The sequence below is a fragment of the Ornithorhynchus anatinus genome, chromosome X1, assembly GCF_004115215.2.
Source record: "Ornithorhynchus anatinus isolate Pmale09 chromosome X1, mOrnAna1.pri.v4, whole genome shotgun sequence".
In the NCBI taxonomy this organism is placed as follows: domain Eukaryota; kingdom Metazoa; phylum Chordata; class Mammalia; order Monotremata; family Ornithorhynchidae; genus Ornithorhynchus; species Ornithorhynchus anatinus.
In genome coordinates this window covers 46,650,389-46,673,714 of record NC_041749.1, presented here as the reverse complement: position 1 = coordinate 46,673,714, position 23,326 = coordinate 46,650,389, and positions in this window count along the sequence as shown.

Genomic DNA, 23,326 nt, shown 5'->3' with positions numbered 1-23,326 from the left:
GGCTTGGGAGGGAAGATGAGGAGCTCAGGTAGGAGCTCCCCCAAACCTCCCTCTCATCACCCCAGCTCTCTACCATCCCTGCATCCACACTTCTATTCTTCTCTGACAGCTCTCAGGGAAAAGATCCCCTGCCTGATTTAAAAATCTACCTCCTTCACTCATCACTTCCCATAATTTAAAACATGGTTCTATTAGTAATAGTATTTATTAAGCACTTCCTGTATCCAGACCACTGTATTAAGCACTGCGAAAGAGTACACAACTTCTATCTTCCTTGGTCACCATCTTTAACAACATTATCTATTGACTCATCCCTATGCCTTCAAACATACCAATATTTCCCCTTTCCTAAAAACCTCTGACTACATGACACCATCCATCTATTGCCCTGTCTCTTTGACATTATGAACCATCCCCTTATCCTGTAAACGCTATCTAACTTTTCTTGATTTCATTACTGTCCTCTCCAAGTCCTCCTTATCTCTCTGGCTGATCCTTCTTAGTCTTTTTCAGCTAAATACTACTACTACTAATAAGAATCATAACAATAATCGTTAAGAACTTACTATGTTGTATGCACTGGGGTTAATACAGGATAATCCCATTACTTCAATTGTATAGATGACCTCCATATTTACTTGACAGTCTCAACCTCTCACTGTCTCTGAAATCTTTTATTTCCCCTTCTCCGTAGGGTGTCTCTACATAGATGGACTGCCATCTCTTTAAACTCAATACTTAATAACTGAACTCACCTTTCTTCCCAAAACCTTTCTGCGACCCAACTTTCCCACAACTGTAGACAGCACCACCATTCTCCCAATTTCTCAAGATGGGAATCTTGTCATTGTCTTCATCTCCTCTCTCTTTCAACTCTCAGAGTCAGTCTGTTGCCAAATCCCTGGTTCTTCCTCCACAACATTTCCAACATTTTCAGAACCTACCATTTCCTCTCCCTCCAAGTGACATCACTGGTCCATGTCCTTCATATTCTGGCTTCCATCAGCCTCCTCTCTGAGCTCCCTGTTTTCAGGCTCTCCACACTTTATTTTACTTCCTGGCTCATTTTTCCAGAACATACATCTTCCCCTCTCCCTAAAAAACTCCTACGGTTGCTTATTCTTTCCTACAACAAAGAGAAACTTCTGATCATTGTCTTTAAGGGACTCAATCAGCTCTCTCACTTTTATTTAGCCCCTACCTTCTCAAACTAATCCCTGGCTCACCTTCTTTACTCCTCACCAGCTAATCTATTCCCTGTGCCTCTATCACTAATGTTAAACTTTCTACGGCTTCAGTCAATTAATCAATGGCACTCACTGTGTACAGAGCACTGTACTAAGCACTTGGGAGAGTACAGTGTAGCAGAGTTGGTAGACATGTTTCCTGCCCACAAGGAGTTTGCAGTCTAGAGGGGGAGACAGAGATTAAAATAAATTATGGATATGTACACAGGTACATTCCCCCTCAGGATCGCACCTGGAGAGTTTCCAGAGGGAGAGTCAAGCAGAGGCATACCCATTCCATTCTTAGCTTGGGCAGTGGCTGGCAAGTGGAAGGCAATCTGCTACAAGTCAAAACTCATGTGTGCTGGGCAGCAGTGACATGGGAGAGAGGAGAGGGCAGAGACTCAAGTTTACTGTTTGGAAGAAGGCAATGGTAAACTACTTCCATATTTTCACCAAGAAAACTCTATGGATACACTACCAGAATGATTGCAGATGGAGGTGGAGTATTCTGGGAGAGCTGTGTCCATGCAGTCGCTATGGGTCGGAGGTGACTCGACAGCATAAGACAAGACAAGACACAGGTACATACTGTTTCTCACTGCTAATCTCTGGCTCATACCTTACTCCTTGTCTGGAACTCCCTTCCCCTTCACATCCATCAGACCATTGTACTTCCCATTCATTCATTCAATCATATTTACTGAGCACTTACTATGTGCCAAGCACTGTACTAGGCACAGTGCATGGGAGAGTTCAATACAACAATAAGCGGACACATTCCCTGGCCACAACGAGCTTCCCATCTTCAAAGCCCTTCTGGAATCACCTCTTTCAGTAGGACATCCTCAAATAACTTCTAATTTCCACGCTGAATAATCTCCCAACCCTCACTTCAGCACTTCCATGCTCTTATTGATTGCTCTTAGCAGTCTATCCAGTTTTACTATCCTCCCTACATTTCTTTCTGCTTTTGGTGTTATGGGAAAAAGATTAACCTCTCCATCAGGCAGCCCTAAAACAATAATTTCCTAGCCTAGGAGTAGTGGGGAGGGTTTCCACCCTAGTACAGTGCACTTGGGTATCCTCCCCTGACCCTTCACCCAGTAGCACTTATTATCTTCATATTCTGTTGCTTCCCCCCATCAGTAATTTGTTTTAGTGCCTGTCTTCCCCTCTAGTGTGTGAGCTAGAAACCATGGTTTCTAGCATTTCTTCTAGGCAGAAACCATGTCTACTAACTCTATTGTATTCTCCCAAGTGCATAGTACAGTCCTCTGCACAGAGTAAGTGCACAGTAAATATTATTGATTGATTGATTAAGGTAGAGTGCATTAGATTTGACAAGGAGGAGGCCACTGGAGACCTTGGAGAGTACAGCCTCAGTGGAGTGAAGTGGGTGGAAAACAGATATTTGAGGGTCAAGAAAAGATTGAAAGGAGACAAAGTAGAGACAGTTTCCTTAGAAACCAGTAGCATTATCTTATAGGCCTTCCCTGTCTTTGTCACAGTGTAGGGAGGGAGAAAGGGTCATGTCAGCATGCCTCTGTCCACCAAGCAAAGGTATCTCCTGGATATCAGGCATCACAGAATTAAGTGAACATGATTAGAGATAAAAGCTCTGCCCCACTGCCTGGGTCTACACTGGCAGGCAGAAAGGTGAAAATGTTATCGGCAAAGGATTTGATGGGATAGGCCTTAGTGCCAGCCCACTATTGCAAGGAAAAACTTTTGCAAATGTTGTGGCATCGTAACACCCCAAAATTCTGTTTCCATGATGCAGCCCCTTCCCATAAGAAGTAAAGTGTTGAAAGATTGGCAAAACACTCAGTTGCCCTTCCAGGCCCAGAGCAAAGCAGTTTTTTTATGGAGGCAACCACTGAAACAGCTGCTTCCATGTTGGAAATTTGGCAGGGGGAAATGGAAAGATTTCAGCAGAAAAATCAGTGTGGCTGTTAAGATATGCCCAAATAAAACTATCGGGGCAGGGGGGGGAATTACTGAGGGAATGCTTGTCACTGTAGCTGTAGCCTTATTGACCCACAGCACTATTGAAAAATGACAGAGACATTAAAAAAAAAACTATGATAATGATACCTGTTCTCTAATTTCCTGAGAGACAAGAATGAAGGAGGTTGATGTGTGTGAAGCACTTTGAATTCATCAGCAGAAAGGCAGGATATAAATTGGTAAAATTATTCTTATCATTTCTAAATTATTCTTTATTATCTCTAGACCTCAGCTTCCTCATTTCCAAAGGGGAGCTAAAGAGAATAACGACTTGCATTACAGGGTTCCTGAGTAGACTTGCTAATTAATGATTGGCAAAGACATTGAAAATCCATGCATTGAGAGACTAAGAGCTATTGTTATCTTTGACACAACTGGACAGGACAGGCAACCTGCTTGCTATTATTGCAGATATTTGAAACAAGGGGAGAGGAGTTAGACTTGCCATGATCCAGATCACAGTCCGCTTCACCATCCTGGTCTTTCAGAAGTACAGTCCTTTTGATCACTCTATCAACCAATGACATTTATTTAGCCCTTACTATCTGCAGGACACTGTACCTGGCCCTGCTGTATTCGGAGCATTGAGCCAACTGTGTCTAGAACACTGAGCTGGGTGTCTTACCGGGTGTAGAATGCTGTACTGTGTTCACAACACTGTACTGAAAGCCTACTGTATGCAGAGCCATATACTAGGCTAATCTTCCTAACAAAAGATATGGTCCCTGCCCACGAGGACTTTACAATCCAAATTTAATGACTAGTCCCATTTCCCAAACCAGCTGCTGATCCAAGCATCTCATCGTCAATCAATCAATGGTAAGAATTGAGCGTTCACTGTGTACAGAGCTCTGTACTAAATTGAAAGGCCTTCCCACTGAGGATTGGAAGATTTAAGATGTGCTCCTGGATTAGCAAATTGTTCCAGGACTGAGTTATGGTGAGGTTAATCCTCCCACAACACCTCAATTATTCATGCAGAGTATCTGTCCCACAGGGAAATCTGCCTGGCTAATTTCTGGATGTAACACTGAACATCATTTTCCTGGGCAGAGAGAAATTCCATATACATTAGCATTTTATCCAGGTCTAGATGCCTTTTTAAAAATCACAAAAACAACCTGCTTCGGGCCTATCTGGATCCTTTGCCACTGTCCTATCTATCTTTACCATTTTAATACTGTGCAGTATTCCATCGGCACCAACAAAATTTACAAAATGGCTCTGTACATATGCTATACTGTAATTGCTTTTCAAAATGAGTTTCACTTCACATTCAGGGTTCTGAATCCTTAATCAGTTGATTCATTACACAGGAGGATGGGAGTGCATATTAACTTTTAAGCCTCAAATTCTGATGAATATATTCTGCATGATGTTTGCTCAATATGTAGATTGTATGCTACTGTGAAGTTACCATTGTCAGGCTCTGCTGCTGTGCTGGAAGCCTCTATTAAAAATTCCTTGCCCACAATTTCATCTTTCTGTCTGCCCATGAAGGAAACAAATAGTGTTGACCATCTAGACATTCTAACTCTATAAACCCTGGGAAAAAAACTGGGCATAGCATAACATTAGGGGTTATGCTACCCAAAAGGGCTAGAGCACTGTTAAGCATTAGGGAATACACATCTGTCAACACTAGGCTGTCTAGATACGGTATGACGTGTCTGATAATAAAAGACCTGTGCAGGCATGTGGCATTGGACACAGGTTGGGTAATGCAGTGCAAGTTTGCCTTATCATAAAGTTCTATAAAAATGGAACTGCCACTCTCCATGGCTTTGTAGCTTTAGAATTTTCCAAGTGTTCAGGGGAAAGAGACCATAATTTGACCTGCAGACACCTTCACTGGGCCCCAGCTTGGTCATCTTCATGGAAGGAAGTAATTAACAATGGGATTGTATAGTCTTTGGTGAGTTATCCCTGGAGTATAACTTACCAACTTGAGAGTCATGTTCAAGAAATCATCTCAAGAGTTTGAGGTGGGTATTTTCCGCTCAACATAAGCGTGAGTTTTTATCTAATCTTCCTTCTCAATAGCTGATGTGATAAGGGAGGGGCATGGGCTAGGAGAAACAGCACAGGACTGGGAGCCAGGAGACCCAGGTTCTAATCCCAGTTCTGCCACTGGCCTGCTGAGTGATCATGGACAAGTCACTTAACCTCTCTGAGACTCAGGTTCCTCGACTATAAAATGGTGTAGGGAGGAAATCACATGTCCTACCTGCCTCTTAGATTGTGAGCCCCACTGAGGACAGGAAATCTGTACAGTCTGATTATCTGTAACTGTCCCAGAATTTAGTATAATACTTCAGCACAAAGGAATCACTTAATAAATACCAGAATAGTAATAGTCGTACTAGTAGCAATAGACCGTAAGTTCACTGTGGGCAGGGAAAGGTCTACCAACTTGGATGTACTGTACTCTTCAAGCACTCAGTACTGTGCTCTGCACATAGTAAGCACTCAATAAATGCCATTTAGTGATTGATAATAGGAGTCATATTTATTGAGCATCTACTGAGTGCAATGCATTGTACTAGGCACTGGGAAAGTACAGCAGAAACACAAGATAAAATGCCTGTCTACAAGTAGCTTACATTCCAACTGGGAAGGCAGACTTGAACACATTTACAAGCAGTGAGATCATAAATAAATTTCATAATCAAATTCACGTAGATTTGTAAATGCTGAAGGAAGGGTATAGTAACACAGAAGTGCTAGAGGCTGTTGTGGGGTTGATTTGACTTGAATAGCAAGCTCTGGCCTTGTGGATTTGGGAGAAAATGTCAACTCCAGTGAGTCCCAATAAAACTAATGGCAGGAGAGTTTTGAATTGCAGTGGTCAGTGCTTAGCACAGTGTTCTGCACACAGTGAGCACTGAACGAATACTATTAATACTAGTTTGTGCCACAGTAGCAGAATCCTCCCAAAGAAAGTCTTTCCCTCAAAGGCAGCTGATTCGGTTTCACTTCACACATAAGGATTTAAAGGGAGTTGAAAGCAAACTCCTGTGATTAAACACTGGCGAGAGCGGCTTCCAGCTGAAATGACACTTTTTCTCCACTCAAGCAGGGCTGAGCAGGGAGAAAGCACAACAAACAGATCTATATGACCCAGTTTGTCTTGGTTTTCTTGACTTCCCCCAAACGTTACAACAACTCCCTCTCTGGCATCTCACTCCCTGTCATCAATTCCAGGGAGATCATTCTGTGGGACAGAACTCTTTGGTGCTGAGGACCTTAAGCATGCCAAGCCCCAAACATCATTCCACGAAACGCAACCTCCCAGCTGGGCAGCAGAGGCCAGGGGTAGAGGAGAAAAAATATGCTTGTCTTTGTTTTTATGCTCCACTTCCTGCCCTTTTATGGCTGAGAAAGAGGTGAAGGAACCAAAAGCCTGACCATAGAGGGTCAATAAGAGAGCAGATGGAGAGCAAGTGAAGGAGTGGCTGGACACACCCATTCAAGAAGATTGAACAGGAATGGGAGCAGGGAGATGGAGTGAGAGCTGGCTGGGCCCATGAGATTCAGAAAAGGTGGTTTCTCATCATTGCCCCAGTCTGAAAATTCTAGAGCTCTGCTCAATCACTTTGATGATCTCTACTGAGCGCTTACTGTGCACAGCACTATACTACATTGCTCTGGGTGTGAAGTCAGATAGCCTCTGCCCCGTCTGCCCCGTCTGTGGATTTCCTGAGGCCTGCTCACAGAGATCTAGGAGGCAGTGAGCAGCCATGTTTGAAAGTGAGACTTTTGCTGTCACCCAGCTGGTTCCTGCCCAGTAAAGGCTGGACCCAACCGCCCACCAAGCATCAGGAGTCCTCAAAGCCTCCTGGGAGTTTTGACACTGAGGAGCAAGCTGGAGAGCCCAGTGATGTGTTGTTCAGCTGGTGAATGTGCCAGGTCAGAGGTTGGGGTGGGGGAAAAGTTGAGGGGCAAGGAAGAAAGGGGACAGATGAGATGCCCTGTGCATATTAATCACTTACATTTCCTGGCAGCCCTGATTGGAAAAATCAAAGGAAAAACAGAGAACTTGAAGATGAGCCATTCTGGGACCTAAGTGGATGAAAAAAAATTAGGCAGCATCTTCAGTCTGAACTGCTGGGGCAAGCAGAAATACTTTCCCTTTGAAAGAATCTAATCATTTGGTTGACTGGGATTTATCCACTTTCAGAAATAGCAAACTATTCCTTATTCCCATCAATCAATCAGTCAATGATATTTGAGTGCTCACTTAACTCTTGGGAGAATACCTTGAAAGCAAGATACACATACCCTTCTTTAAGGAGCTTGTCATCCAATGACCAGTTTGTCTTATTTAGAAGCAGCCTACATTCAGGCTGAGAAGCAGCATGGCTCAGTGGAAAGAGCATGGGCTTTGGAGTCAGAGGTCATGGGTTCAAATCCTGGCTCTGCCACTTGTCAGCTGTGTGACTGTTGGCAAGTCACTTAACTTCTCTGTGCCTCAGTTACCTCATCTGTAAAATGGGGATTAAGACTGTGAGCCCCACGTGGGACAACCTGATTCCCTTGTGTCTACCCCAGCGCTTAGAACAGTGCTCTGCACATAGTAAGCGCTTAACAAATACCAACATTATTATTCAGGCCATAGATGGGTAGGAGGCAAAATTGATACAACCTAGGATTCAGGGGAATCTACCTGTGTTTGCAACACCTCTGCCACAGGAGACCCCTCTGTCATTCATTCAATCGTATTTATTGAGCGCCTACTGTGTGCAGAGCACAGTACTAAGCACTCGGAAAGTACAATTCAGAAACAAATAGAGACAATCCCTGCCCATAACAGGCTCACAATCTAGAAGGGGGGAGATAGACATCAAAACAAGTAAACAAGCATCAATAGTATCAGTGTAAATAAATAGAATTATAGATATATATGCATCACTAATATAAATAAATAGAATTATAAATATGTACATATATACACAAGTGCTGTGGGATGGGGGGGAGGTAGAGCAAGGGGAACGAGTCAGGGAAATGGGGAGGGGGAGCAGAGGAAAAGGGAGGCTTAGTCTGGGAAGGCCTCCTGTTGGAGGTGAGCCTTCAGTAAGGTTTTGAAGGGGGAAAGTGTGTTAGTTCGGCTGATTCGAGGAAGGAGGGCATTCCAGGCCAGAGGTAGGATGTGGGCCAGGGGTCGACGGCAGGACAGGTGAGAACAAGGCACAGTGAAGAGATTACCAACAGAGGAGCAGAGTGTGTGGCCTGGGATGTAGAAGGAGAGAAGGGAGGTGAAGTAGGAGGGGCCATGGTGTTGGAGAGCTTTGAAGCCAATAATGAGGAGTTTTTGCTTGATATGGAGTTTGATAGGGAACCACTGGAGATTTTTGAGGAGAGGGATATCTGTCCATTGTTCAGGATTGAAGAGAGTCAGATTCAAGGTGCATGGACTGGACAACGTGTGCTCTCCGTCTGCAGTGTGTATTTGAGTGAGAGAACATATGAGAGTATGCAAACTCAATATCTCTGCTTTTAATTACTCAGAAGCTGATTTTCCCATGAAGACAGCCTTTCAGGTGGTAGCTTTAGCTCCTATAATTTCCTCTGCCCTCATACATGAAGGGAAACCATTTTGGCTCATCGCCCCAGGTGTTTGTTTTTTTCCCTCATATTCCCAGGTCTGAAGATGATGGATAAGAATAGCTGTGCTGAGCTTGGCTCTTATGCAGATCTCTGATTACTATAACTGCCATTATTATCATTGTTATTGCTCATATTTATTTTCCTTTTGCTAAAATCATCCAATTAGAATAGTTCATAAAACTATTTTACACTAGAATATCTTCAGAAACGTTTGTATCGTGCATTGCACCCACTGGATGCTCAATAAATAGTATTACTGCTACTACTGCTATCACTATTCTGCCATCTCCTTTTTCACAGTAATAGACCCACATGTTTTCCAAGGCAGGAATCACCTTGTTAAAATACCTAGAATGAGAAGGATTAGGAGTTCTTCACCATTCCAGGCATTCAAAAGGAATAAAGGAGATGTACAATGTGACTAAACTCCAAAAGTAAATTCTGTCAAATTCTGCTAAAAATCTTATTTTAATCAGAGATATAATTGAAAAGAAAGCAAGATAAATTAAAATAGAGATTTAAAACCACAAACAAGGATTTACACTAGAAAACCTCCAAAAAGATCATCAACCACCTCTTCCCTAGGCTTCCTGTCCCTTGTCTTAATTAAGGGGTAAGGGCTTCTTATGCACATGGATCTAGATGAATGCCTCCTTATTCCACCCATCCCAGGAGGAAAGAAGAAGAGAACTTGTCTCTGCCCTCCCTAGATGAGAATTCTGGGGCTTTGGGTCCGTTCAGGACCAGGTAATATGTCTGTCACTTTGTTTTCTGGAAAATACAGTTTCTCTTTTCCTTCTCTGCAGTCCTCTTGTTAACCTCAGTGGGAACTTGGGAAAACAATCGGGGTATCTGTAAAGTGCTTACTATGTGCCAAGGATCGTACTAAGAACTGGGGTAAATACAAACCAATCAGATTAGACATAGTGTCTGTCTCACAACTGGTGGAGAGCAGCATGGCCTAGTGGAAAGAGCACACAGTGGAAAGAGCACACAGGAGGATCTGGGTTCTACTCTTAGCTTTGCTTTTTTTCTGCTGAGTGACCTTCAGCAAGTCATTTAACTTCTCTGTGTCACAGTTTTCGCATATGTAAAATGGAGACTCAATTCCTATTCTCCCTCCCACTTTTTTTAATGGTAATTGTTAAGTGCTTGCCATGTGCCAGGCACTCATCTAAACACTGGGGTAAATACAAGGTAATTAGGTTGGACACAGTCCATGTCCCACATGGGACTCACAGTCTTAATCCCCATTTTACAGAGGAAGTAACTGAAGCACAGAGAAGTTAAGTGACTTGCCTAAGGTCACACAGCAGATAAGTGGCAGAGGGGGATTAGAACCTAGGTCCTTCTGACTCTAGGGCCTGTGGCCTATCCAACTATGTTTCTCAACTATGAGCCCCACTGGGGACAGGGACTCTGTATGACCTGATTATTTTGTATCTACCCCAGCAATTAGTACAGTGCTTGGGACACAGTAAGTGCTTAATGAAGACCACCAATATTATGGGGTAGGGAGAACAAATATTTTATCCCTATTTTACAGATAAAAAAAATAAGGCACAGGGGAGTTGAGTGACCTCCCCAAGGTCACTCAGTAGGAAAGTGGCAGACCTCAGGTAAGGAGCCAGGTCTCCTGACTCGCAGGCCCAGGGTTTTTCCACTAGGCCATGTTGCTTACCCAGGGATTTGAATTTACACACCTCTCAAGCTCTCACCAAAAACTGACCATAATACAATACAGTCGTCTTCTCTTAAACAATCCCACAGTACTGCTCTCCATTAATCCTTGTATCCCCAAGGAAGGTTTCAAGTGTGTTTCATGATTCCTGACTTTTAAAAACAACACACACTCTTTACATGTTGAAAACATCTTCTTTAGGTCATCCAACTCCTTGACCCCTAATGGCAAAAGTCTCCAGCTATGTGAAATCTTCTATCAGACGTTCTTACATTTTCTATCCCTTCACAACCCTTTTTCAGGCAAGGCTGGCCTATACTACAACCCAGGGTTCCATTGGCTTTCCCCTCTGACTTTGCATGAGTAGCCAGAATGCTGCCAACCTATTATTGAACCCCACTCGCTTCCATTTCCTCACCATAACCCTGGGAGCTATCTCTCTAAACCTCTGACGCTGGCACTTGGCTCTCTCACTGGACTTTTCTCCTGGATCCATACTGCTGAATCTACATCAGACGGAACAAGGTATTCACCCTTTATGATGCTATGAACAAAAGCCGATTGATATGGTGAAGGTTAATGGAACAATTAATTGCATGCATAAGTGCAGAAATATGAAATGAATCTTTTCAATTACCTTCTGCAATCATAATGAGGAGCAGGCTATGGTTCTTGCCAAGCACTTTACATTCATTAATTATTTGAGTTGTTTCGGTTCCAATTAATAAAAATTCACTGGGGTGTGCTAAATCAGCACACTACATTTCTTCATCAATCGGCTGTAGACAAGTATGTGTACTAGGCTTTCGGGGGTTGCGGTTTGGAGCTGAAAAGCAGGGGACATGTGCTATTCTCAGGTTAATGGGTGGAGTTATATTGGGGTTAAAATCACCATGAAGTTAGGATCCCATCATGAAACTGTGCCAATTGACTTAACTGTTTTCGAGGAGATGAAAGTTCTTTCTCTGGATAAAGTCTCCTTGTTGTTCTCCATGAATACCAAGGACCAAACAGCAGGAAAGTGTTTCAAGTGCAGGAAGAGTCAGTTTGGCTGGTAGAGAGGAAGTGGATTCGTTGGCATTTACTGAATTCCCATTGGATGCCACATACTTATTTTAATGGTATTTGCTAAGTATTTACTATGTGTCAAGCACTGAGATAGAAACAAGTTTATCAGGTTGGACCCAGTCCCTGTCCCAGATAAGGCTCACAGTCTAAGGTGGAGGGAGGAAGATTTATTCTCCACTTTACAGATGAGGTAACTGGGGCCCAGAGAAGTTAAGTGATTTGCCCAAGGTCACACAGTAAGCAATTGGCAGAGTTGGTATTAGAACCCAGATCCTCTGGCTCCCAGGCCCGTGTTCTTTCCACTAGGCCTCAGTGCTTCTCATACTTTACTAAGGGCTTAGTAAATACTACATTAGCATGAAACGTCTTTCCTTGGTGGGAAAGAAAAGGAATGTTTCACACGTCTAACCCAAGAGAGACCAGCTGTTTCTGGTAAAATGATCCCTCAACCTGAGCAGCGCTCCTGGTCTCCAGTATGCCTGTCCATCCGCTTGTCTCCTTCTGGTCCTAGGTAATATGCTGTGCAAGGTCAGGAGCTGAGCAAAAGACACTGGGGCCTCTCAAATTCAAGTGGGCTATTATCACCAAGTGGAGAGCAACTCATTTTACTTGCTTCGTAGTGGTTTTAGTTAAGCTTTTTGTTGTTGCTGTCGTTTTAAGACTGGAACTTTTCAGGGATTGGACAGCAGGATCTTCAAACCCAAAGCTAATGAGACATTTCATTTAACTTAGATAACAAGAATGGTTCAGAATCGAAATAAATCCCGTGAGTGTCCTTGTTTGGCACAGAGCAGAAAGTGTATGATTTCAATTGAAGTTTGACAAGCTAGAAAAGTCTTAGAGCCCGATCATTTTTTACAGCTGGAAACAAATGAAATAAGGTAGCGATGCTTGCTGCTTGGAATATTACCCACCAACCTTTAGTATCAGGGAATAGGGAAGCAGCATGGCCTAGTGGAAAGAACACGGCCCTGGGAGTCAGAGGAGTAGGGTTCTAATCCCAGATCTTCCACTTGTCTACTGTGTAACCTTGGGTAAGTGACTTCACTTTGTGCTTCAGTTCCCTCATCTGCAAAATGAGGATTCATTCCCACTTCTCTCTCCTACCTGGTGATCTTGTATCAACCCCAATATTTAGTACAGGGCTTAGCATATAATAAGTGCTAAATAAATAGTCTTATTATTACTATTTTTAATAAAATGTGGCTGTGTAATGTATTCACATGGATGAAGTTTCTGTGCTTGCCCAGTTTACAATAAGGGGGTGTGGGTCCATAGTCAGCATGGATTAGTGGAAGCAGAGGATCTGGGTTTGAGCCCCAACTCTACTCCTGGCCTGCTGGGTGACCTTGGGCAAATTACTTAACCTTTCTGGGTGTAAATTTCCTCACCTGCAAAATAGGGGAAATAATCCCAACCTGGTCCTACCTCACAGGGATGATGTGAGGAGAAAAAGTGTCATCTGATGACACTTTTTTAGAAAAAAATAAAGTTTCTTTATATTGTTGAGTGGTTCTAGACTGGTTAGGAGTATACACACCCCAAAAGCAGATGGACATAAAGACTTAATGAACTATGGATGGAAAAACTACCTAGTAAAATGCCATTGCCTTTATGGAGCTACAGGAAAAATTTGGAGAGAGAATAGTAATTCTTAAGTATTTAAAGCACCAGTTTAAAGATTTTGGATTATATTTTAGGTCAAGTAAGAAGAGCAGAAATCTTGGGGCCTCTGGGCATGGCCCCTGTTGCTAGCTCTCGGTGATTCCAGATATTAAATTATTAGAGTGATTATCTGTCAGATATGAAGTGGGAGGGCGCTCCAGTGCAGAGGCAGGACATGGGTGATAGGTCAGCAGTAAGCTAGATGAGATCAAGGTACAGTGAGTAAATTGGATTTAGAGGAGTGAAGTGTGAAGGCTGGATTGTAATAGGAAAGAAGCGAAATAATGTGGGAGGGGACAGGTGATTGAGTGCTTTAAAGTCTATAGTAAGGAGTTTCTGTTTGATGCGGAGGTGGTTGGGCAACAACTGGAGGTTCTTGAGGAATGGGGAAACGTGGACTGAATGGATTTGTAGAAAAATGATCGGAGCAAAAGAATGAAATATGGAGTGGAATGTGGAGTCAGGAGCCAGGAGGGAGGGAGGCTGATGCAGTAATCAAGATGGGATAAGATGAGTGCTTGGATCAATGTGGTAGCAGTCTGGATAGAGATGAAAGAGCAGATTGTAACAGCGTTGTGAAGGTTCAACTGACGGGATTTGGTGGCAGATTGAATATGGAGGTTGAATGAGAGACATGAATCACAGATAACACCAAGGTTAGGGGTTTGTGAGACAGGGAGGATGGTGGTGCTGTCAATAATGATTGAAAAGTCAGGAGGAAGATAGGGTTTGGGAGGGAAGAGGAGGAGTTTTGTTTTGGACATATTAAGTTTGAGGTGTCAACAGGATATCCAAATGGAGATGTCCTCAAGGCAGGAGGAAATATGAGACTGCAGAGAAGGGGAGAGATCGAGTCTGGAGATTCCTGCAGTCTCAGGCCAGCCACTGTCTACCCCCAGTGAGCTCTGAATAGCCCAGAAAATCATCATAGGTGTATGTCCCCAAGTACTTGAGTTACTGTAATTCATAGAGAAAAGGTACCATGTTCAGCAATGAGCACCCCCAAGCCCCGCCCTGCTTGAGGACCTCTCTTTTCCCTACAATGCCCAACTCTCTCTCTGGGATGCTCAATCAGCCAATCAATCAGTGGTGTTTAGTGAGCACCAATTCTAAGCCCTTGGGATACTACCACAGCAATGAACCAGTTGATCCCTGCCCTCAAGGAATTTGCAATCTAACAGAAAATTGCCAACCCCTCTGCCACCCCTCAGATCCCACTGGAGAGTGTCTCAGCCCCCTTCCCCAGAAGAGTGGAAACTTACTGTGATATGTGTTAAGTGCTTACTCTGTGCCAGGCACTGTACTATGTGCCGGGGGCAGACACAAGCAAATTGGGTTGGACACAGTCCCTGTCCCACATGGGGCTTACAGTCTCAATCCCCATTTTGCAGATCAGGTAACTGAGGCACAGAGAAGTGAAGTGACTTGTTCAAGGGCATGCAGCAGACAAGTGGCAGAGCTGGGATTAGAACCCGTGATGTTCTGACTCCCAGGCTCAAGCTCTATCCACTATCCTACATTGCTTCTGTGCGGGGGGACCAAGGGGACTGTTCTGTACTACCCAAGCTTCTCCTACAGTGCCCTGAACCAAATGAGTACTCAATAAATATTAATATTCCTCCTTTTTCTTCTACTTTTCCTCTTCCTTCTCTTTCTTCGCCTTCTTCTCTTTCTCCTCCTCCTCCTCCTCCTATTACTAAATGGCTGGCACCCTATTGCTCCATCATCACCTGTGGCAATAATCTATTATTTTGTAATAATAATTGTGGTATTCATTGTGCTCATTATGTGCCAAGCACTATACTGAAGGTTGAAGTAGATTAAAGATAATCATTTCGGACAGAGTTCCTGCCTCACATGAAGCTCGCAGTCTAAAGTAGGAGGGAGAACAGACAATGAATCCCCATTTTATGTGAGAAAACTGAGGCACAGGAAAATTAAGTGATTTGCCCAAGGTCACACAATGAGCAAGTGTCAGAGCTGGGACTTAAACTGCCATGACCTCTTCCCAGTCCTAAAAGCAGGGCTTCTTAGGGAAGGTGAGACTGCAGATTAAGGTGGGTCATTGTGTCTCAATGCAAAGTCCTTTTCATTAGTAAACAAACATTTATGTATTTGCGCTTCTGTCTAACGCAGAATGACACCAAAATGCACCTTGCAGGAACTGTGACAGAGCTCATTAGTTTAGTCAAAGGGTCAGACCCCTGCAGCAAGCAAAACTCAGTGTCTTTGCCAAAAAAAGTGTTGGTGTCCAGGAAGGAAAGCTCTAGTTTCCCACTATTTGAGATTCTTGGGGTCAGGGTTTGATGGGCTGGGACTAAAAGCGAAACTGACATTGAAGTTCTCTGGAGTTTCCTAAAAATTTTCTTTACCCTCAATGCAGGCAGGAGCCTCCAAGAATCAATATTTCCCTATCCCCCCAGACCAGAAAAGAATACTTTTCTGTGTCCTGAGATGGTAGAACCTATTTATGATCCTTACCTGAACTTCACTGGGGAGAATGAAGAAAGGCAGGCAGCCTGGTCTAGTGGAAAGAGCCTGCGACTTGACATCAGGAGACTTGGGTTCCAATTCCAGCTCTTCCAAAGGCCTGCTTTAAGACCTTGGACAAGTCACAATCAATCAGTGGCATTTATTGAACTCTCACTATGTACAGAACACTGTACTAAGTGCTTGGGAGAGTACAACAGAATTAACAGACATGTTCCCTGCCCATAATGAGCTCACAAATTAGAAGGGAAGAGTCTCTGAGATTCAGTTTCCCCATCTGTGAATGGAGGTAAGGTATCAGCTCTCCAGGATAATAATAATGGTATTTGTTAAACACTTGTGCCAAGCACTGTATTAAGCCAATTAATAAATGAGTGGTATTTACCGTGTTCAGAGTACAGTACTAGGGACTTGGGAGAGAACAATATAAAAGATTTAGTAGACATGTTCCCTGCCCACAAAGAGTTTACCAACCAGAGTCTACAGTCTACAGCCTTGTTCCATGTGGGATAAGGGCAGTCTCTGATCTGATGCTCCTATATCTATCCCGGCACTTAGCACAGCACTGAGTACATAGTTAGTGCTTAATAAATGCCATTATACTCTTATTAAAGGAAAGTCAAAAGTTCCCTCTTGGAATTAGTGTAATCAAGTCAGTGGGCAGTTCCTCCGTCTAGTTAAGTGGAGGAACATTTAACATATATAATATAACATAGTACAATACAATTTTAAATATGATCTTTCTGGTCACTGATTTTGCTAATTTTCACACAAGCAATCCCACCGGGAAAGTAATACTCACATTAGGCAGTAGGAAGATTTTTAAAAAATTAATTGTGGTATTTGTTAAGCGCTTACTGTGTATCAAACACTGTTCTAAGCCCTGGGGTAGATACAAGTTAATCAGGTAACTCTCTGGTGCTTGAGCGAGCTTTCCTTATCAATTATCAAACTGAGAAGCAGCATGGCCTAGTGGATAGAGCATGGGCCTTAGAGTCAGAAGGACCTGAGTTGTAATCCCAACTCTGTCACTTGCCCGCTGAGTGGCCTTGGGCAAGTCACTTAACTTCTCTGTGCCTCAGTTACCTCATCTGCAAATTGGGGAATAAGACTCTGAGCCCCATATGGAACTGTGTCCAACCTGATATGCTTGTATCAACTCCAGCGATTAATACAGTGCCCGGCATTTAGTAAGGGCTTAACAAATACCATCAAAAAATATTACTCTGGGCAGGGCTGGGCATAGACTCCTGTTAATCATGGAGAATTGATGCCCTCATAACTGCCCTTTTCACCCTGAGAGTGGAATGAACTCCCCTCTCACAGCCCTTCTCCCAGTATTATTATTGTATTTGTTAAGCATTTAGTCTATGTTAAGTACTCTTCTAAATGCTGAAGTATGTGCAAATTAATCAGGTTAGGCATAGTCCCTGTCCCAAATGGGGCTCACAGTCTAAGTAGGAGGGAGAACAAGTATTGAATCTCCATTTTGCCGAAGTGGAAACTGAGGCACAGTGGAGCTAAGTAATTCACCCAAGGTCACACAGCAGGCAACTGGCTGAGCCGGGATTAGAACTCAGGTTCTAGTCTAACTCCCAGACCCATGCACTTTTCACTAGACCATACATTGCCTCTATTTTCTTCTCAAGGAGAAATGGCCAATGTCCCCAGCATCCAACTATGTGGTCCAGTGGATAGAGCACAGGCCTGGGAGTCAGAAGGACCTGGGTTCTAATCCTGACTCCACTAATTGTCTGCTGTGTGACTTTGGGGAAGTCATTTCATTTCTCCATGCCTCATTTACCTCATCTGTAAAATGGGGATTAAGATTGTGAGCCCCATGTGGGACAAGGAACTGTGTCCAAACTGATTATTTTGTATCTACCCCAGTGCTTAGAACAGTGCCTGGTACATAGTAAGCATTTAACAAATACCATTTAAAAAAAAGATCCCACTCATTGGCCACAGTGAGATCACAGTTGGTAAGTCAGTCAACAAGAGATGCCACAGTGGAAAATTCCTGTCTCTCCCATGGTCTGAGTGCTCAGAGGACCAGTACGGCATGCTGCTGACATCTCTATCCTTTTCTAGAATGACTACCGGAAGCTCTCTATGCAGTGCAAGGACTTTGTGGTGGGCGTCCTGGACCTGTGCAGGGACACGGAAGAAGTGGAAGCCATTTTGAATGGCGACGTGAACATACAAGTCTGGGCCGATCACCACCGCCCGAGCCTGAGTCGCATCAAGTTGGCCATCAAGTACGAGGTCAAAAAGGTATGGTTTCCCGTCCTCTCCTCATTGCTTATGTCGGCATCGAGGTAAGCTGTCAGCCAAGGGATAAATTTCCACACATACTTGATGGCCATGAGAGGGTTGTTATAATCTTGCCATCCCCTGGTTCATAGGGAGAGTTGTTTTTCCAACTCATTCTGGCCCCTGCCACCAGCCAGATCAATGATTCTTGGCAAAGAAATCATTCTATGTGAGAGGTGGGTAGTTCTGAGCCTATCTGAGGGAAGTGGATGAATTTTCAAGCCTCGAAACTACTGACGAGCCACTGAGCTCTCCATTCCCATTTCAGCCTTAAAGGCCAGGATTTCATGGGGTCGTTGGAGTAGAACTACCAAAAACCAAACAAAAAAACTGAATTTGTAGAGTACTTCCTTTTCCAAAGAGGTTTATTTTCCCCACGAACACTTTCATTTCTTATTTTGTTCTTGTGACATCCCTGAGAGGTGGGGAGAGGCAGGCCTCAGCCTCCCCATTTATAGATGGAGAAACTGAGGCCTACCAAACACTTGGAAAAGAACAACAGAAGCAGACGTCGGGATCCCTGCCCTCAGTCTGACAGATGCAACGTGGCCTAATGGAAAGAACATGAGTCTGGAAGTCAGAGGAACAGGGTTCTAATCCTGTCTCTGCCATATGTCTGCTGTGTAACCCTGGGCAAATCACTTAACTTCTCTGTGCCTCAGGTCCCTCATCTGAAAAATGGGGATTAAGACTGTGATCCCCAAGTGGGACATGGACTGTGTCCAATTTGTTTCACTTGTATCTACCCCAGCGCTTAGTACAGTACCTTGTAGTGCTTAACAAATACCATTAAAAAAAGTAGGATGAAAGCAGCTATCATCATTCTTATCACCTTTATCAACATGACTTCCATCATCACCATCATCATCAGCCCCTGCATTAGCATCACTTTGATCACGGATAACGTTCAGCTCATCACCATCCCCCAAACCAACTGCATCTTCATCTATACCACCACCACAGAGACCAACAGCCTCAACATTATCATCCTCTTCATTGCCATCAGTATTCCCAGGGTAGAATAATCACCCTCCCCATCCCACAGTGCAACTTGTGACAACACAAAGCCCAGTAGACCACTGGGGAAGAGGAGCATAATCATCTCTTATCCCTTTCCCTGTTGTGGAGCAGAAAGTCCAGCAAGGGTCCCCTTTCTTCAAATAGTCTTTTATTCCTTGCTCTGTCTCTCAGTCCTACGGGACAACTGGGGATGGTTTGCAAAGGCCAGTCACAAAGAGGCAAGTGATAACTCGCTGTTTGTGACAAATTAGAAATGGGGAAAATCTGAGCCTTGAATAATAATGTCTATTAAGGAAAGCAAACATCTGAGTGGCAATACTGCATTAGACCAAGTCCTGAGCCCCCAGATTAGAGGTGGCTCTTCCTGAAGGGAATACTGCTTCCAAACCAGGATTCAAGAACCATCTTTAGTGCAAGCACCAGCCAGGCACACACTGTGCCCTGGGAGAGCCCCTTTTTCACTCTCATCTCTCTGCATTTGCGGACGATGTCTGGCAGATCCCAGAGAACTGAGACTTCTCTGAGGTTCTCTGAGCTCTGTCTTCACCCTAGTGCAGGCACAGCCTTCATTACCACCATCAATATCATCATCATTATCATTACCGTCATCATCAAAAATACTAGAAACACCATTATTATTACCATCGTCAAATTTACCACCACCACCATTGTTCATCAACCCCATCATTATCATCACCATCATCCAAACCATCATCATGCAGTCCAACAAATAGAGATCTTTGACAGTGACCATACAATTCCCCATTTATATTGTCAAGGGATTCCAGGAAAAAAAGACCCATCTCCTCTATTATTCAAACCACCTAAATCTTCCTTCCTTTGTTTGCATACTTATGGGGGGAAAAAACACATTTTTTTGCTGAGAAATTTTCTTGTAAAGATTAAATACTCATTCTTTCCCTTTGCATACTGGCAGCCTCTGCCTTCATGTTTCAGGTGCTTCCAGTGTGGCTGGTATATTATTGACTCCATAGGGAATATTGATGGCTTTGGAGGTAAGGTGTGACCAGAGAAATCTAGGAGGTGTTCAATAATTGCAGCCTAAAATTTTGAACACTTTCTCAGTTTGTTAAATGACGTCAGGGTTTCTGTTTCTGCTCCTGTCCCTCCTTCTTTTTCTTCCATTTATGCCTTTGACATCCTCTGACATCTTCTGACAAAGAGGGTTTAAAATTGAGATTGCTGGCTTCAGGGTCCTGACCTATCCCACACTTGCCAGACAACTTTGTGAGTAAAGCCTTACCTTTCTGCACTTCCACCCCCTTCTCAGAAATGCAGATGGTAAACCTAGGTTTGGGAGATGCTTGGTAATCTATAGACAAACTGTTTTGGAAAAGGAACAAGCAAAACCTTATTTTTCCATATTTTGTTTTCCTTTGGCCTTTTCTTATTAGTAAGGACCAGGATGAATAGGCAGCTTTTTTGAAATTTGTTTTCCATTTCTGAGTTTTCAGCGGTTCTTTATACTGTATTCCTTAACTTTAGTTTATCTTCCCTATTTTGATTTACTATCTAGTGGCCTTCAGGCAGATGAGAATGGGATTTGGAATGGTTAGTTATAATGACACACTGAATTTTTAAAAGGGAATTAGAGGATGGGAAAGGGGTTAGGGGAGAGGGTGGTGGAGTGTGTCTTAAGAGGTCCTTAGGGAAAGTGTAGACATTTTCTGCCCTCAGAAATTCCTGTAAATTACACAATCTTCCTCCCAAAATGGACATAAAATACTTTCAAATATCGTCTCACTGTCCTTGAAGCAAGGAAGATCAGATATAAATTTCCAAAGGGAATTTATTACTGATGGAATTAATTAAACTTAAGATGAAATTGACTTTTCCAAGCTGCCTTTTTATTGCAAGTGCTTACGTTTGTTTACAGAGTCATAATGAGGGTTTGATATTGGTTTATTCTTTCCATCATGCCTCATATTGTGCTATATTTTATTAACACTTGTCTGCCTGAGGTCCCTTATAAGTTTTAAAGAAAGTGATTCCTTTGATTGTGTTTTGGGTTGCAATCTGTGCTTATTGAGAATGAATGATTTATTTGTCCATCCACTATTTTAATTTCATTACTGTTTGCTGTTGAAGTCTGGAGGGGAAAACTGGAACCAATGGGACACTGGGACCAAGACAGGGAGTCAAATTTAGGGCAAAGTTCCAGCATATCAAATACAAAATGGTTGACTTTGATCTGTCCCTAGCCAAGATCACGTTTAAATTTCAAGAGGCCATTATCCATTGATTACAAACCTCCTGCTTCAGTCACCAAACTGTCTCTTTATCCCTGGGATCATCTGTTCCCCTTCTTGCCCAGAACTTCTCCCAAAATTGATTAGCCTTGCCCACTCGAGCTGCCACTGGGTTCAAGTCTTGGGTTTGGCTACTTGGGTGAGGAATCCTTCAGAACTATGATGGAGGCTCGTACGGCATGAAGAGAAATCAGATGAAAGGCAGAGTCCCAGCTGGTGAGGTCTTAAAACCTGCTATAGACAATCCCTTGTCAGAGAATTGAGAGTGAATGATTTCAGCTAGCTCTACTTCCCAGAAGATGTCTGACTGTCCTTGACCATGACCCATACAAGACTCCAGTGGCCTACCTATGTGATTTCTCTTTTCGGGATTGTTAGTTGAGATCCAATTCCAGTGATTTATTTGTTATTGCCTATAAAACATTAAGAGAGCTGCTTTCTAAATGGATTTGTCAGTTGAGAAGCAGCAGGATCTGGTGGAAAGAGCATGAGTCTGAGAGTTAGAGGACCTGGGTCCTAACCCTGGATCTACCACTGGCCTGACGTGTAACCACAAGTCCACTGTCCCAGTTTCCTCAACTGTAAAATGGGGGTTCAATACCTGTTCTCCCCACTACTTAGACTGGAGCCCCAAGTGTCCAACCTGATTATCTTCCACCTATCCCACTGCCTAGTACAGTGCTTGGCACATAGTAAGTGCTTAACAAATTCCACTACTATTATTATTGATAATATTACTGTTGGTACTATTATTATTATTATAGCAAGCCAGTATAACTCAGTAAATGGCAACGGAAGAAGGGAAAGATCACAGCTTTAGGACTGCTTCAAATTTTGGTTTAAGAACATGTTTCAGGTCTTTTCTTTCTCCCACAATGACCAATTCCACCAGCACAAACCCAGGCATCACTTTGTAAACACATTGCAAATGTCCCAAAACTCCACAGGAATCACTTGTGCTGGAGCCCAGAAAATCACAGCCCAGTGGGGTCAGCCAAAAAACCAGACAGTGACATCAAAGTGAGAAACACCTAAATATCATTTCCATTAAGTCAAACCTGTTCCTTGGGAGGATGGCAGACAGACAGTGGTAGTGGAGTCAGCATGTGGGTGATATTTCATTGGCTTCTCTTTGATTCACCCAGGAGGGCCAGCTCAATTCCATTCTTGTTTCTTGAAATGAAAGGAAGAATTGAGAAGCTCTTTCAGAGTTAGAAATCAATCAGTCACTCTACCAATGATGTTTGTTGAATGCTCACTGTGCAGAGCACTGTATTAACTGCTTGGGAGAGTACAAAAGAGTTGGTGAACATGATCCTTGCCCCTAACAAGTTTACAGACTAGAAAGGAAGACAGACATTAATATAATTTATTGATTTAAATAATAAATAAATTACAGATATGTAAATATATTTGCCATGGGGCTAAGGGTGGGGTGAATACCAAGTGTCCAAGGGGTACAGATCCAAGTATATAGATAATAATTAGACTGCTCGTTAAACACTTACTATGTGCCAAGCACTGTTCTAAGCGCTGGGGTAGATTCAAGCTAATCAGGTTGGACACAGTCCCTGTCCCACATGGGGCTCACAATCTTAATCCCCATTTTATAGATGAAGGAACTGAGGCCCAGAGAAGTGAAGTGACTTGCCCAAGGTCACACAGCAGACATGTGGCGGAGGCAGAATTAGAACCCATGACCTTCTAACTCCCAGGCCTGTGCTCTATCCACTATGCCATGCTGCAGAGTTGGGGAAAAGAGAACTTGATTGGGGAAGGCCTCTTGCAGAAGACATGACTTGTAGCGAGTATTGTTACAGCTTGGCTTTCAAATCCAGGCTGCGGCTGTCTGAAATGCATAGCGTTAATCCAGTGGTAGGGGGAAAGATGAATAAGGATATTGGTCAGTATAGAAAGATTTAGAGAATCTTGGATTTGATTATTCACTGGAATTGATGACTAAATGGCATTTTGGT